This window comes from Mesoplodon bidens (genome assembly GCF_964165515.1).
Source record: "Mesoplodon bidens genome assembly, chromosome: 1".
NCBI lineage: Eukaryota > Metazoa > Chordata > Mammalia > Artiodactyla > Ziphiidae > Mesoplodon > Mesoplodon bidens.
This window is the reverse complement of record NC_138176.1, coordinates 207,264,203-207,281,397: the sequence shown is the minus strand read 5'-3', so window position 1 is coordinate 207,281,397 and position 17,195 is coordinate 207,264,203. Positions and strand designations below refer to the sequence as shown.

The 17,195-nt window shown below is 37.9% G+C and overlaps 1 protein-coding gene across 3 annotated transcripts in view; it reads right to left on the bottom strand.

Moving 5' to 3' along the window:
• Positions 1–17,195, bottom strand: part of GRID2 (glutamate ionotropic receptor delta type subunit 2) — a gene marked incomplete at its 3' end in the record, with an annotated part of 1,358,095 nt that overhangs the window by 941,110 nt on the left and 399,790 nt on the right. The window lies entirely within an intron of this gene.

Genomic DNA, 17,195 nt, shown 5'->3' with positions numbered 1-17,195 from the left:
GACTTCCTTCTTTTCTTCCTTCCTTCTTTCTGTCATTTATATTTCTTTCTTCTACCATTAATTGTAAACTTAGAACAACAATGACCAGAACCTAGAATAATATATAAAACATTTGTTGAATACAAGAATAAAATACCTTTATAAAGTTCACTCTAGTTCAGTACAGGTTATAGATTGTTACAACCGCTAAAATAAAAGCTGATGTTTTCTTGTAACCTACCAAAGCTGATGCTTTCCTGTAACCTGCCTAGATTTAAGGAGGAAAAAAGCCTTTGTAATTTTATATCCACTCAAAGTCTACTGATAGTACTTTTCAGTTACTAGCACCAACCAGCCCATACTTGTATAACACAATACCTCAATAACACTGTAGGGAACTTACTAACACTCATTAGAAAGGAGAAATAGTGTGTGAGAAGAAGACATGGAGACAAGGTAAGATATTTTTCAGAATTGAGAAGAAATAGAGAAGAGCAAGGTCTTGGAGACTAGACAGAATCCCCTAGTGTTAGTCTTGTTTTAAAAAAGACCCTAAGGTATCAGAAAAAAAAAAAATAGCAATCATATCTAGATGCATTACAATTTAAGTATCCGCTGTCTTGCCTACTTCTTTAGACAGTCTTTATTCATTCAACAAATATGAATGGATCTCAAGGCAGTGGGGGTAAATTGTGAGCAAAAATAGACAGAGAACTTGATATATGACTTTTTCAAGGAAAAATCACAGGTAGGAAATCACTACGATTTATGATTTCACATATTTCATCTTCTGAAGTTGAGTTATGAACATATACACAGATGACTAAAGAAGTTTATGCAAAAATATTAATAAGGTCAATTTTGAAAAACTGAATTTCTAAAATAAAAAGATATAATAAAATATTACTTTCATTTAAACAAGGAAATGGAATTAGGATAAAGCGAAAGATTAAAGATTCTAGACTTCCGGGTAAGATGGCGGAAGAGTAAGACAGGGAGATCACCTTCCTCCCCACGGATACACAAGAAATACAGCTACACATGGAACAACTCCTACAGAACACCTACTGAACGCTGGCAGAAGACCCCAGACCTCCCAAAAGGCAAGAAACTCCCCACATACCTGGGTAGGGCAAAGCGGAGAGATTCCCGCACAGAGGATCGGTGCCGAGCGGCACTCACCAGCCCGAGAGGCTTGTCTGCTCGGCCGCTGGGGCGGGCGGCGCTGGAAGCTGAGGCTCGGGCTTCAGTCAGAGCGCAGGGAGAAGACTGGGCCTGGCTGCGAGAACTCAGCCTGAAGGGGGCTAATGTGCCACAGCTAGCCGGGAGGGAGTCCGGGAAAACTCTGGAGCTGCCGAAGAGGCAAGAGACTTTTTCTTCCCTTTTGGTTTCCTGGTGCGCGAGGAGAGGGGATTAAGAGCGCTGCTTAAAGGGGCTCCACAGACGGGCGCGAGTCGCGGCTGAAAGCGCGGAGCCCAGAGACGGGCGTGGGACGCTGGGGCTGCTGCTGCCGCCGCCAAGAAGCCTGTTTTCGAGCGCAGGTCACTGTCCACACTGCCCTTCTGGGAGCCTGTGCAGCCCGCCAATGCCGGGGTCCCGGGATCCAGGGGCGGCTTCCCTGGGAGAACGCACGGCACGCCTTGGGCTGGTGCAACGTCACGCCGACCTCTGCTGTTGCAGGCTCGCCCCGCACTCCGTGCCCCTCCCTCCCGCCCGGCCTGAGTGAGCCAGAGTCGTAGAAGAGGCTGCTCCTTTAACCCTGTCCTGTCTGAGCGAAGAACAGATGCCCTCCGGCGACCTGCATGCAGAGGCGGGGCCCAATCCAAAGCTGAGACCCAGGAGCTGTGAGAACAAAGAAGAGAAAGGGAAACCTCTCCCAGCAGCCTCAGAAGCAGCGGATTAAAGCTCCACAATCAACTTGATGTACCCTGCATCTGTGGAATACATGAATAGACAACAAATCATCCCAAATTGAGGAGCCAGGAGTCAGTGCTGGGCCTCTGAGGTGGGAGAGCCAACTTCAGGACACTGGTCCACAAGAGACCTCCCAGCTCCACATAATATCAAACGGCGAAAATCTTCCAGAGATCTACATCTCAACACCAGCACCCAGCTTCACTCAACGACCAGCAAGCTACAGTGCTGGACACCCTATGCCAAACAACTAGAAAGACAGGAACACAACGCCACCCATTAGAAGAGAGGTGGCCTAAAATCATAAAAAGTCCGCAGACACCCCAAAACACACGACTAGACGTGGACCTGCCCACCAGAAAGACAAGATCCAGCCTCATCCACCAGAACACAGGCACTAGTCCCCTCCACCAGGAAGCCTACACAACCCACTAAACCAACCTTAGCCACTGGGGACAGACACCAAAAACAACGGGAACTACGAACCTGCAGCCTGCAAAAAGGAGACCCCAAACACAGTAACATAAGCAAAATGAGAAGAGAGAAAAACACACAGCAGGAGAAGGAGCAAGATAAAAACCCACCAGACCTAACAAATGAAGAGGTAATAGGCAGTCTACCTGAAAAAGAATTCAGAATAATGATGGTAAAGATGATCCAAGATTCTATTTCCAATATCCAAAATCTTGGAAATAGAATAGACAAAATGCAAGAAAACAGTTAACAAGGACCTAGAAGAACTAAAGATGAATCAAGCATCGATTAAAAACACAATAAATGAAATAAAAAATACTCTACATGGGATCAATAGCAGAATAACTGAGGCAGAAGAACGGATAAGTGAGGTGGAAGATAAAATAGTGGAAATAACTGCTGCAGAGCAAAATAAAGAAAAAAGAATGAAAAGAACAGAGGACAGTCTCAGAGACCTCTGGGACAACATTAAATGCACCAACATTCGAATTATAGGGGTTCCAGAAGAAGAAGAGAAAAAGAAAGGGACTGAGAAAATATTTGAAGAGATTATAGTTGAAAACTTCCCTAATATGGGAAAGGAAATAGTTAATCAAGTCCAGGAGGCACAGAGAGTCCCATACAGAATAAATCCAAGGAGAAATACGCCAAGACACATATTAATCAAACTGTCAAAAATTAAACACAAAGAAATCATATTAAAAGCAGCAAGGCAAAAACAACAAATAACACACAAGGGAATCCCCATCAGGATAACAGCTGATCTCTCAGCAGAAACTCTACAAGCCAGAAGGGAGTGGCAGGACATAATTAAAGTGATGAAGGAGAAAAACCTGCAACCAAGATTACTCTACCCAGCAAGGATCTCATTCAGATTTGATGGAGAAATTAAAACGTTTACAGATAAGGAAAAGCTGAGAGAGTTCAGCACCACCAAACCAGCTTTACAACAAATGCTAAAGGAACTTCTCTAGGCAAGAAACACAACAGAAGGAAAAGACCTACAATAACGAACCCAAAACAATTAAGAAAATGGGAATAGGTACATACATATCAATAATTACCTTAAATGTAAATGGACTAAATGCTCCCACCAAAAGACACAGATTGGCTGAATGGATACAAAAACAAGACCCATATATATGCTGTCTACAAGAGACCCACTTCAGACCTAGAGACACATACAGACTGAAAGTAAGGGGATGAAAAAAGATATTCCATGCAAATGGAAACCAAAAGAAAGCTGGAGTAATAATTCTCATATCAGAGAAAATAGACTTTAAAATAAAGACTACTAGAAGAGACAAAGAAGGACACTACATAATGATCAAGGGATTGATCCAAGAAGAAGATATAACAATTGTAAATATTTATGCAACAAACATAGGAGCACCTCAATACATAAGGCAAATACTAACAGCCATAAAAGGAGAAATCGACAGTAACACAATCATAGTAGGGGACTTTAACACCCCACTTTCACCAATGGACAGATCATCCAAAATGAAAATAAATAAGGAAACACAAGCTTTAAATGATACATTAAACAAGATGGACTTAATTGATATTTATAGGACATTCCATCCAAAAACAACAGAATACACATTTTTCTCAAGTGCTCATGGAACATGCTCCAGGATAGATCATATCTTGGGTCACAAATCAAGCCTTGGTAAATTTAAGAAAACTGAAATTGTATCAAGTATCTTTTCCGACCACAATGCTATGAGACTAGATATCAATTACAGGAAAAGATCTGTAAACAATACAAACACATGGAGGCTAAACAATACACTACTTAATAACGAAGTGATCACTGAAGAAATCAAAGAGGAAATTTAAAAATACCTAGAAACAAATGACAATGGAGACACGACGACCCAAAACCTATGGGATGCAGCAATAGCAGTTCTAAGAGGAAGTTTATAGCAATACAATCCCACCTTAGGAAACAGGAAACATCTCGAGTAAACAACCTGACCCTGCACCTAAAGCAATTAGAGAAGGAAGAACAAAAACATCCCAAAGTTAGCAGAAGGAAAGAAATCATAAAAATCAGATCAGAAATAAATGAAAAAGAAATGAAGGAAACGACAGCAAAGATGAATAAAACTAAAAGCTGGTTCTTTGAGAAGATAAACAAAATTGATAAACCATTAGCCAGACTCATCAAGAAAAAAAGGGAGAAGACTCAAATCAATAGAATTAGAAATGAAAAAGGAGAAGTAACAACTGACACTGCAGAAATCAAAAGGTCATGAGAGATTACTACAAGCAACTGCATGCCAATAAAATGGACAACCGGGAAGAAATGGACAAATTCTTAGAAATGCACAACCTGCCAAGACTGAATCAGGAAGAAATAGAAAATATGAACAGACCAATCACAAGCACTGAAATTGAAACTGTGATAAAAATCTTACAACAAACAAAAGCCCAGGACCAGATGGCTTCACAGGCGAATTCTATCAAGCATTTAGAGAAGAGCTAACACCTATCCTTCTCAAACTCTTCCAAAATATAGCAGAGGGAGGAACACTCCCAAACTCATTCTACGAGGCCACCATCACCTTGATACCAAAACCAGACAAGGATGTCACAAAGAAAGAAAACTACAGGCCAATATCACTGATGAACATAGATGCAAAAATCCTCAACAAAATACTAGCAAACAGAATCCAACAGCACATTAAAAGGATCATACACCATGAGCAAGTGGGGTTTATTCCAGGAATGTAAGGATTCTTCAATATATGCAAGTCAATCAACGTGATACATCATATTAACAAATTGAAGGAGAAAAACCATATGATCATCTTAATAGATGCAGAGAAAGCTTTCGACGAAATTCAACACCCATTTATGATAAAAACCCTGCAGAAAGTAGGCATAGAGGGAACTTTCCTCAACATAATAAAGGCCATATATGACAAACCCACAGCCAGCATAGTCCTCAATGGTGAAAAACTGAAACCATTTCCACTAAGATCAGGAACAAGACAAGGTTGCCCACTCTCACCACTCTTATTCAACCGAGTTTTGGAAGTTTTAGCCACAGCAATCAGAGAAGAAACGGAAATAAAAGGAATCCAATTCGGAAAAGAAGAAGTAAAAATGTCACTGTTTGCAGATGACATGATACTATACATAGAGAATCCTAAAGATGCTACCAGAAAACTACTAGAGCTAATCAATGAATTTGGTAAAGTTGCAGGATACAAAATTAATGCACAGAAATCTCTGGCATTCCTATATACTAATGATGAAAAACCTGAAAGTGGAATCAAGGAAACACTCCCATTTACCATTGCAACAAAAAGAATAAAATATCTAGGAATAAACCTACCTAAGGAGACAAAAGACCTGCATGCAGAAAATTATAAGACACTGATGAAAGAAATTAAAGATGATACAATTAGATGGAGAGATGTACCATGTTCTTGGATTGGAAGAATCAACATTGTGAAAATGACTCTACTACCCAAAGCAATCTACAGATTCCATGCAATCCCTATCAAACTACCAAAGGCATTTTTCACAGAACTAGAACAAAAAATTTCACAATTTGTATGGAAACACAAAAGACCCCGAATAGCCAAAGCAATCTTGAGAACGAAAAGTGGAGCTGGAGGAATCAGGCTCCCTGACTTCAGACTATACTACAAAGCTACAGTAATCAAGACAGTATGGTACTGGCACAAAAATAGAAAGATAGATCAATGGAACAGGATAGAAAGCCCAGAGATAAACCCACGGACATATGGTCACCTTATCTTTGATAAAGGAGGCAGGAATGTACAGTGGAGAAAGGACAGTCTCTTCAATAAGTGGTGCTGGGAAAACTGGACAGGGACATGTAAAAGTATGAGATTAGATCACTCCCTAACACCATACACAAAAATAAGCTCAAAATGGATTAAAGACCTAAATTTAAGGCCAGACACTATCAAACTCTTAGAGGAAAACTTAGGCAGAACACTCTATGACATAAATCACAGCAGGATCCTTTTTGACCCACCTCCCAGAGAAATGGAAATAAAGACAAAAATAAACACATGGGACCTTATGAAACTTAAAAGCTTTTGTACAGCAAAGGAAACCATAAACAAGACCAAAAGACAACCCTCAGAATGGGAGAAAATATTTGCAAATGAAGCAACTAACAAAGGATTAATCTCCAAAATTTATAAGCAGCTCATGCAGCTCAATAACAAAAAAACAAACACCCCAATCCAAAAATGGGCCGAAGACCTAAATAGACATTTCTCCACAGAAGATATACAGACTGCCAACAAACACATGAAAGGATGCTCAACATCTTTACTCATTAGAGAAATGCAAATCAAAACTACAATGAGATATCATCTCACACCAGTCAGAATGGCCATCATCAAAAAATCTAGAAACAATAAATGCTGGAGAGGGTGTGGAAAAAAGGGAACCCTCTTGCACTGCTGGTGGGAATGTGAATTGGTACAGCCACTATGGAGAACAGTATGGAGGTTTCTTAAAAAACTACAAATAGAACTACCCTATGACCCAGCAATCCCACTACTGGGCATATACCCTGAGAAAACCATAATTCAAAAAGAGACATGTACCAAAATGTTTATAGCAGCCCTATTTACAATAGCCCAGAGATGGAAACAACCTAAGTGTCCATCATCGGATGAATGGGTAAAGAAGATGTGGCACATATATACAATGGAATATTACTCATCCATAAAAAGAAATGAAATTGAGCTATTTGTAATGAGGTGGATGGACCTAGAGTCTGTCATACGTAGTGAAGTAAGTCAGAAAGAGAAAGACAAATACTGTATGCTGACACATATATATGGAATTTAAGAAAAAAAAATGTCATGAAGAACATAGGGGTAAGACAGGAATAAAGACACAGACCTACTAGAGAATGCACTTGAGGATATGGGGAGGGGGAAGGGTAAGCTGTGACAAAGTGAAAGAGTGGCATGGACATATATACACTACCAAACGTAAGGTAGACAGCTAGTGGGAAGCAGCCGCACAGCACAGGGAGATCAGCTCGGTGCTTTGTGACTGCCTGGAGGGGTGGGATAGGGAGGGTGGGAGGGAGACGTAAAAGGGAGGGGATATGGGAACATATGTATATGTATAACTGATTAAATTTGTTATAAAGCAAAAAAAAAAAGATTCTAGTTCATTTAAAGGAGTATTCATTTGAATCTACATTAAAGCTCAATCTATTTAGAAGAAAGGTAAGATATACATATATTCACTATAACATGGCTTTAATATTTTTAATCAGAGTAAGTGATTAGTGTTCGTTTCAGCCTGGACAGTACCGTAGAAGCACTGTTAAAACTTGGCATTTGTTATGTAGAAAGCTTAAATTCTATCTTATTTCTTCAAGTAAAAGTTAGGAATTTGGCATTTTCTTGATTTCAATGACATGATACCTTTCTTAAAACCCTTGGCTGAGGAAGTGGCTGATTTCAGTTCCTAGTTGTATTTGATCTTTCCTCACCAGTTGTGCATGCTTGACAGAGAGAAGAGAAGGAGGAGAAGGTACAGGTAGTGGAGGAGTTAGTCTATTCATATTTCATAAGACCTCCCCTGTGAGCCCTGCAGTTGCCACCAAAGCACATGCACACATAGTGTCCCTCACACTCCAAGGACCACTGACACAGAATAAGGGTCAAGATATGCAGCATGACAGACTCTTGGAAGTCTGCATTTTAGTAGTACTTAGACACAAAATATTTGGTTACTTTTGACCTCAATAACCCCTTGAGGCTATGGGCTAGACCACGTAGGGATTGTCTACTATTCATCATGAATGCTGTATCATAAAAATATCAATTCTCTTTCTTATTCTGACTAAACAGAGCTATGAAGAAACCAGAACACAGAATGAAAATATGAAAATACAGTGAAACAGCATAAATAGGTGGTTGTTACTTTCCTACTCTAATCAGTGTTGCCTATTATAAAAATCCACACAAGAATAATCATAATTTATAACATAAAAACTAGAAAATAATGTGATCTTTATTTAACATGAATACATTCTAGCATAAGACAAACAGAAAACCAATTCTAGAAAACCTTTTTCTTTCTCACTAAGGTTTGCAGTGATCAAAGTTTGGATAAAAAATAATGGATCCAGTATAAATAAAGTTAAAATGGGCATTAATTCAATGCATGAAATATAGGTTCATGTAGAGTTGCCATATAGTGGATTTAATTAATAAGGACAATTTAACCATTCTCCATATAATCAATTGCCTAGCATCATGAAACCTAAAGACTACTGCATCCTATTAGTGTAATAACCTGTCTTTTTAATGAATGTTAGTCACAACAAAACTTGATCATCTAGAATCTCATGATCAAGTGGACTCATAGATATCTGTATATTTTTAAGAACAAATTAAGCTCAAAATATTACTAATAGCAGATGTGATTCAAAAGCTTGAAAGAGAGCATAACATAAAAATGCGCTTTTTTTGGGCTTCCCTGGTGGCGCAGTGGTTGAGAGTCCGCCTGCCGATGCAGGGGACACGGGTTCGTGCCCCGGTCTGGGAAGATCCCACATGCCGCGGAGCGGTTGGGCCCGTGAGCCATGGCCGATGGGCCTGCGCGTCCGGAGCCTGTGCTCCGCAGCGGGAGAGGCCACAACAGTGAGAGGCCCGCATACAGAAAAAAAAAAAATGCGCTTTTTAGTTTGCAACAGTTCTTCCTGGCTGCCATAGGTTGGGGTCTCCCAGGAAACAGACTGTGAAATGCAGGTGTCAATGTGGGAGATTTATTAGGGTACCTGATTTCAGGCACACAAGAAGGGACAGGAATGGACAGAGCTGTAGGCAAAGCTGTGGTGCAGTCACAAAGCCTAGGCCAACCCTCAGGGAGATCTGAGGCTAGCTAGGGTGGGGCAAAGGGGCTTTGCCTTTCTGCTCCCATGCTGACTGGTCACTGGATGTGGAAATAACCCTAAATGAGTGCTATCTCACCCAAAGCATTTCCCAAAAAGGACAGCTTTTGGCTAGACAATCTTTCCACAAGCTAGGAAAAGAAATCTTTCAGTGCTGAAGAGAGATCTGTGCTGGTACAGTGCAACATCCATAAAACTTGCTTCTTCAAATATTAATTAAACACCTTCTATGTATAAGTTACTATTAGTAGAGGAATCCAAGCCTTTTAATACAAGTTCCTCTCTCCAGGAGCTTGACAGCATAGACAGTACATATGTACACATATAGAATATACTTAATATTACTCTTAACATTAAGTACATTGATATCAATTAATATACTTAATTAACTCAACAGTAACTATTTAGAGACACAAATGAAAAAAATCAAAAACAATAATATATAGAAAGGAGGAGGCCATCTGCATATGGGAAGTACTGGGGAAAATCCCTCTGAATTGACTTAGGACTATAAAAATAAATAGGATTTTAACATGAGGGAATGAGGGGGAAATATTAACAAATAAAGAACATTGTTAGCAAAGGCATGCAAGTAAATGTGAAATGGGACCTGTCAAAGAATGAGCCACAAGGCCAGTCTGACAAGAATATAGGTTATTATAAAACAGTTTGTGGAGGTAATATTATAAAGGGAAGCTGGTGCACATTTGAAAGTATAGGTTTTATTGGAGGTTTTAATGATCTCCACTGAAAGATCACTACCTGTTTGTTTATGAATAGATGGAAAGAACGACATTTTAAGATATGACCTTCTCTCTAACCAGTATAGGCCACTGACCTTTCCCAATAATTCCATGTATTTTTTAGAAAGCTGTCCCTAGAGTAGACAATCAAAATGTTTTCTTTTGCTGGTGGGCCTCTTAACAGGCTGTTATTTAAAGGACCTAAATTTAAAATTTTTTTAAATTAAATGAAAACTATTTTTTATTGGTCCTCCTAGAAAGAGTAATTTACTTTAAATAGTCCATATCTGTTTTCAGATTGGAGTTTTTGTACCAAATTTCCCCATTCTTTTGCTGCTATCCAACATAGAGTTTTAAAATAATATGCTAAATTTCACACATGATTGAAGTACAGGACCACGCTTCAATCTATGTAGGTTAAGTCTATCACTTACGGACTCAACTAACATTGGAAAAAGACAAAATACTTTGACTAAAATACAGTAAGTAAAAATAAACCTCCAAGGCCATAAATATCAACTACTGGATTCTGAGTAGTACTAATACTGCTACTACCCTTGTTATTGATAGATGATTTTCATTGAGCATTGTCCAATTAAGAGACTGGACATTTGTAAAGGATTTATCCTCTTTAATCTTCGTAATATTATGACTTAGGAACTGTTTTTATTCTAATTTTTCAGGTAGTTTTTCATATAAGTGAATTGCCAGAAGCATTAGTCATCAGTGAAGTCAGGATTTGAACTCAAGTTCTTTATTGGAAATATATCATCCCTATTGAGTACATAAAGAAGTTGAGGCTTATAGGATTAAGGAATTTATCCTGTTGAAGTAAGGGCTATTTGTCTCAAAAGATCACACTTATTAACTATTAGGCTATCTGGTTTCACATAAAAATTTATTTAACAAGAATTAAAATACAGATGTTGTAACAACAAAAAAAATGGCTCATGTGAGTTTCCAAATATGCACAGAACACAATCCCAGCCAAAAGCAAAGAGGCACTGGTGTATTCTGCATATCACCAACTCATTATTATTCATTTCCATTCCCTGAGATAATTATATCATATCTTGGTCTTCAAACCTCTAACACCTGTCCGCTTATTCTCAGCTGATGATTTTGACAGATACTTTGAAAAAAAGAGAAGCAATCAAGAGAACAGATCTCTTTCCCAACACCAGACCTGCCAGTCTACCTACATTTATAAGCTTTTATCTGACCTCCTTATTGAACGTAATAAGTATTTGTACATTTATCTAAAAGCATCAAATGTACATGTACTCTGGATCCCATCATCTCTAATCTACTCGAGGCTTTAGGTCCTGCAGTTATCTGTCCTCTTTCTCATATCATCAGTGTTCACCTTTGCATTATTTTTATCTTTTTTCTTTTAAGTCTTCTCTTGATATAATGTTCCTCTTGTGCTTCTCTACTTCCATTCGCAGAAAAAAAATCCCAAAAGGGATCATCAATATTTGTTACTTCTATTTGATCTCAATCCCCCACCCTGCCACACACATAACCCTTTTTCTTTTCAAGCCCTTTCCTGTTGGGAATTTGCCCTGCTACTCCCACTAAAATTCTGTTGCAAAGGTCACCACAGACCTCTATCTTGCTTAAATCCAATGGTTAATCCTTTTTATCAACATATTCAACTTTTCAGCATGATTTGACATAGTTGACTACTTTCTCCTTCCAAAAATATAGCCTTTTGGCTTCCAGGAAAAAAACAGCCTTCTGCTTTTCATTCTGCCTCAATGGCTGCTTCTTATGAGTGACATTTCTTGGCTTTTCTTCCTCCAATCAACTCTTAAGTGTTACTGGCCCTTGAGCTAAATCTATGGCCCTCTACTCTTCTATATTATACTCTCTTCATAGATGATTTCACCTACTCTCAAGGCTTTAAACATGATTTGTATGTTGATGACTTCTAATTTTACATATTCTGAACTGACTTCTACCTTGGCTTCAAATCATAAACAACTGATTTCTTCTCAGCTCTCCTTTGACAAGACAAAAGAGAAAAGCAGTCCCTGACACCCAGGATGTTTCCATTTTTCTCAGCATTCACAACCAGTCCATCAAGATGTCTATCCTCAAAAGAAATTTTGATTTCCTTTCACCATCTCCACAGATAGTATCCTTTTCACTCCACCATAATCTTTGGAATAGATAACCCAGTATTCTCCTTATTGAATTTTGTAAAAACCTATGCCTTCTACAGTGCATTCTCCATTCAAAACCTGAATAATGAAAAAATATATAAACATGACAATGCCATTTCACTACTTGAATTCTTGCAATGATTTACACTTAGAATGAAATTAAATACTACATGTAGTAAGATTACTACACGAATGGTTCCTGAGTACTTCCATGATAATATCTTGTAAAACTTTTACCTTTAACCCCCTTGTTTCATCCATACAGGTTTTCTTTTTGCTCCTTGAACACATCTAGCTCTTTTCTGACTCAAGTTCTTTGCATTTTCTTCACACTGCCTGGAATATTCATCACTTGTCACCCAGATCCTCACATGGCAGGTTCCCTCACTTAATTCAGGTTCAAATGTCTCTTCAGAGAGATGTTTCCTTACAACTTTATCTAAAATAGCACACTCCACCCCAGTTACTCTGTTTTGCTTTATCTATTTATCTTTTTGTGGTTTTTTTTGTAACAGTATTTAAAAATTTTGAAGTTATGGTCACTAGTTACTTAGTTACTCTATATAATGGTAGCATCATACAAGCAAGAGACCTTCTCTACCTGTTTCCTCACTATATTCCCAGTGCTTAGAGCAGTGTCTGCCAGAGAAATTAAATTTTTTTTTATTTTTAGGAGTGACAATAGGCATATAGTGAATATCCCCCAAATGGCAGAACAATGTTTAACATTCATTTGCATATATTATGTCTACTGGAGCTCAGCCAATAGCCAGAAGGCCAGTCTGATGCCCTTATTTGAGGTCTAGACCCCTAGGGGAAGGCCAGCACTAATGGCTGATGACCATCATCTGCTCTGCCTGCAGTTCATGGCCTGGCCTTAGACACAGTCTCTGGTTGCATAATGTCCTCTCCATAGGGGATATACCCATTAGTTACAATATAAAGCACAGAACAGGCCAAGTAAAGAGTATCACACACACAGGAGGTAATAACATAAGTGATGCTAACAGGAAGATGAAATCCTTTCTTTTGTTCACAATAGATATAAAAGAAAATATGACATAAAATATACATAAGAGTAAAAATAGCTACTTTTGAAAAGGGTAACTTCTAGGAAAAAGGAATACTATTAGAAAAAAATTCTCTTTTTTAGAATCTTCAACTAAAAAATTTAGCTCAGGCTTCCCTGGTGGCGCAGTGGTTAAGAATCCGCCTGCCAATGCAGGGGACACGGGTTTGAGCCCTGGCCCCAGAAGATCCCACATGCCGCGGAGCAACTAAGTCCGTGCACCATGACTAGTGAGCCTGTGCTCTAGAGACCGCGAGCCACAACTACTGAAGCCCACGTGTCTAGAGCCCATGCTCCACAACAAGAGAAGCCACCACAATGAGAAGCCCACGCACTGCAACAAAGACTAGCCCCTGCTCGCCGCAACTAGAGAAAGCCTGTGCGCAGCAACAAAGACCCAACGCAGCCAAAAATAAATAAATAAAAATAATAAAGTTCCCTTTAAAAAAAAAAAAGCTTAGCTCATCTAAATAAGTCCAGAAAGTACTACCTTTTCCCAAATGGTCATTTTAAGTCTGTATATTAAAATACTATTTCTAAATTCACTGGTTCAAGAAGAGTATTTAAATATATCAATCTCATAGGAATAATTCTTAATGATAATCACCGACCCTTATATAGCTTTTATTGACTGTATCAGCCACTGGTTTAAGTGTTTTAGTAACAATATTTCACTTAATTCTCATAACAACACAATGAGGTACATATCATCATCACTGTCATTTTACAGACAAAAAACATAAAGCATGTAATTAACTGATAGATTTGGGTTTGAACCCAGGTAGTTTGACCCTACACTACATGTTCCACATAAATATTTTATATTCCCTCTCAGGGGTAGCTCCTATTCTTTAGGGTTGTCTATCTGCTTCTACCATCTTCCCGTCGCTTGGTATCTTGCTTCTCACAAGGCGCACTCGATGAGCTTTTTCAGTGTCATGAAAAGGTCTGTGTCTTTTTCCAACTCTTCATTAAACTGACTCATGAGCTGTCATTTCAAAGATAGTATTAAAGGCCACTAAGGCCCTTAGAACTCTCAGGACTCTGACATGTCCACACCCTGCAAGTTACATTAGTCTTGCAAAACACACATTATATTCCTTTAGTATGGCAAATAATTAAGATATCTTTGCAGCAAAATAAAGACACTAAGTACTCCATGATGCAGTAAGTGGTTTGTATGTTAACTTTCATAGAATTATCAGAGAGGGTTCTTCATTATAAAGCAGGTAAACATTTTTGTTTGTTTTTGATAAATCATGGAGAATGAGCAATGAAGGAGTTTTCTTCATATTGTCATTTATTTAGGCATTACTGGCATCAATACAGATAAGGGACTTCCTATTTCTATGGTTAAACAATAAAAGTTACATCCTTAAAAAAATCTTGTTATAACATTCTTACAGTTAGTCTAAATTCTCTTATTTTTACTTAATCCTATGTCTTGGTTGTCACACAGTTTTTTATTTGGGGGATCTTTTTTATAACCATAGTCTTTTATATACAAAAGTTGCCTTCTCTTCTCAAACTAAGTGACAGTAACTCTTTGAACCCTTCTTCAGAGGTCCTGGTTTCCAGGCCATTAATCATTTTAGTTGGCATCTCTGAGTCTAACACATGTCCATCCCATCAGTTTTGAAAAGTGGGAATTGAACTGCACACTCATTCTTACTCAAACTGAGACTTGTTTTCCAATACGTACTTGCAGTCATCCTGCTAGGAGAACATTCAAGTGTTTTGTTGTTGTTGTTTGTTATAGACTGAACAAATACCATTGTGTAAAGAAACAGAATCGGAGTTTTCAGTAAGATCACATTGCTTACTCATATTAACTGGTTTCAGACCAAGGTGATTTGCGCCTAGTCAGCTATTTTCTATCACACTATCCCTTGTGAATACAACATCACTGATTATGTAACATTCCTCCAGTGTTTCAAAGTCGCAAGAAATCCTAGCTCTCTCTGTCTAGATTTTGGCAGTGGCATCCAAAGTGGTATCATTCTATATCTAACTGAACATATTTTGATAACATAATTGAATAAATTTTGCCTAAGGACATATCTCTAAAGAGCAATATCTGATATGTCCACAGATTGTGATAGTCATTGGGTTTAATTCTTCAATTCTCTAACAGTTACTTAACTAACCATTGTTTTAAAGTAGGTTTATAACCTGTATTTATAACAAACCAGTTTCATATAGCAATCAATAACAGTAATAACTCTGTAGGAGTCAGAGTAAGTGCTATGAGTTTTTATTCCAGCATCTTTTCTTTCTTTACTTAATTACTAAATTAATGTGTACCTTATTCTATGCTCATTACCAGACTGAATATTAAAATGCAGTTTTAACATGTATTGGTTCAAAAGAGAACTGACATAGATGAAACTCATACTGTTGTCACTAAAAGTCATATATTTGCTATCTCTTTTCTAAACATAACTCTTCCAATTTCTGCAACATATGAACACACATGAGATTATACATAGACAATACACACTGTACCTAATGAAGCCCTTTACATATTCAGTTGCCATAATCTGTATATTTGGTATATGTTTTAGTATAAGCTTATCAAATAACAAGCATCCCATTAGACACTAGTGGTCTAAAAAATCTAGCCTGTATTGTGCTGTGGTCTAGCATGTTTGTCAGAGTATCAAAAAGAACCAAATGAAAAAACTCACTTAAATAAAAATATACTGCATTTATTACCTCTCCTCACAGATATCCTAAAATGCCCATTCACAATATCCCTCATTCCCACGAGCATTTTAAATCCTATATCCATGATGTACAGCTGTCAGATAATTTAACTTTGTTCACTTTAACATGTCTTTGGCTAAGAATCACTCATGCATTTATTTAGTATTCTACTCAAGATATTTTATGCTTGTCACAGACCTCAAATATCCAAGGAAAATGAGAACTCTTCTTAGACAAATACGTAAACAAATGTACTTGCTTACTGTGTCCATCTCTTGATTTTTTTTCTATACAGTTAAAAGAGAATGTTGCTCAACGGAAGAGATACTAAAGAAAAATGAAAGAACTATATCTTGCTTCAAGGGATTGGCAAGCTATAAGGTCTGATTTTGTTTTTCACTATTTAATCTAAGTTGCTTAAATCCACTCAAGTTATTTGAGCACTACTTACATATGAGGTTTACATGTAACCCTCATATGTAAGTAGTATTTATAGTATAATAGTATACTATATTATACTATAAATCTGGTTCCATATTCAGCATTCCATTCAAAATCCTTTAGAGAAAGGATGTTGTTTACAGGTAACATGTGTTTGCCAAGCTCTATAGCTTTGTGGGTGTGCTTGCTTACTTAATCACAGAGCTGCCTGTCTGAGACAGAGAAATTTGCACCTGTGCAAAATTCACTCCAAGGTCACTGACAGCGCTTAGAACATTGGCTCATCTGGCTGTCATCCAAACTGTCTAGTGGCTATTGAAGTTTCACTTCCCCCTGCCTATATAGGTTATAATGAAGGATATTTCAGATTAGACTCTTCAAGGTTCAGAACCTCAAGACAGAGTTAATCAAAATGTTGTTCATGCTTTTTGACTATTACCTTTGAACTATTTAGTTATCAGAATGTTGAAATGGCTATGAATGTCAAAAGTCATAATAGTACAGTATAAGTTTGTATTTGAAAGTGTAGAAGCTGTTCATGTCTATGTATCATGGCTGACACTGAAGGCAAAGAAAGGTCAGAACAAGTGTCAAAAAGAGCTACAAAAGTGAGTCATAGTGTGTGTATTTTATTTAACAACTTTGAAAAGAAAGCTAGATGGAAAAGAGAACATTGATTCCAGCTTGTTTATTTCTAAACACTTCCTATTTGTATTTGGAGGTTTTACACTTTATAAGTGAAGCAGCCTATTCCTGGGGGACTAATTCCCTTAACTATTTTAAAATTT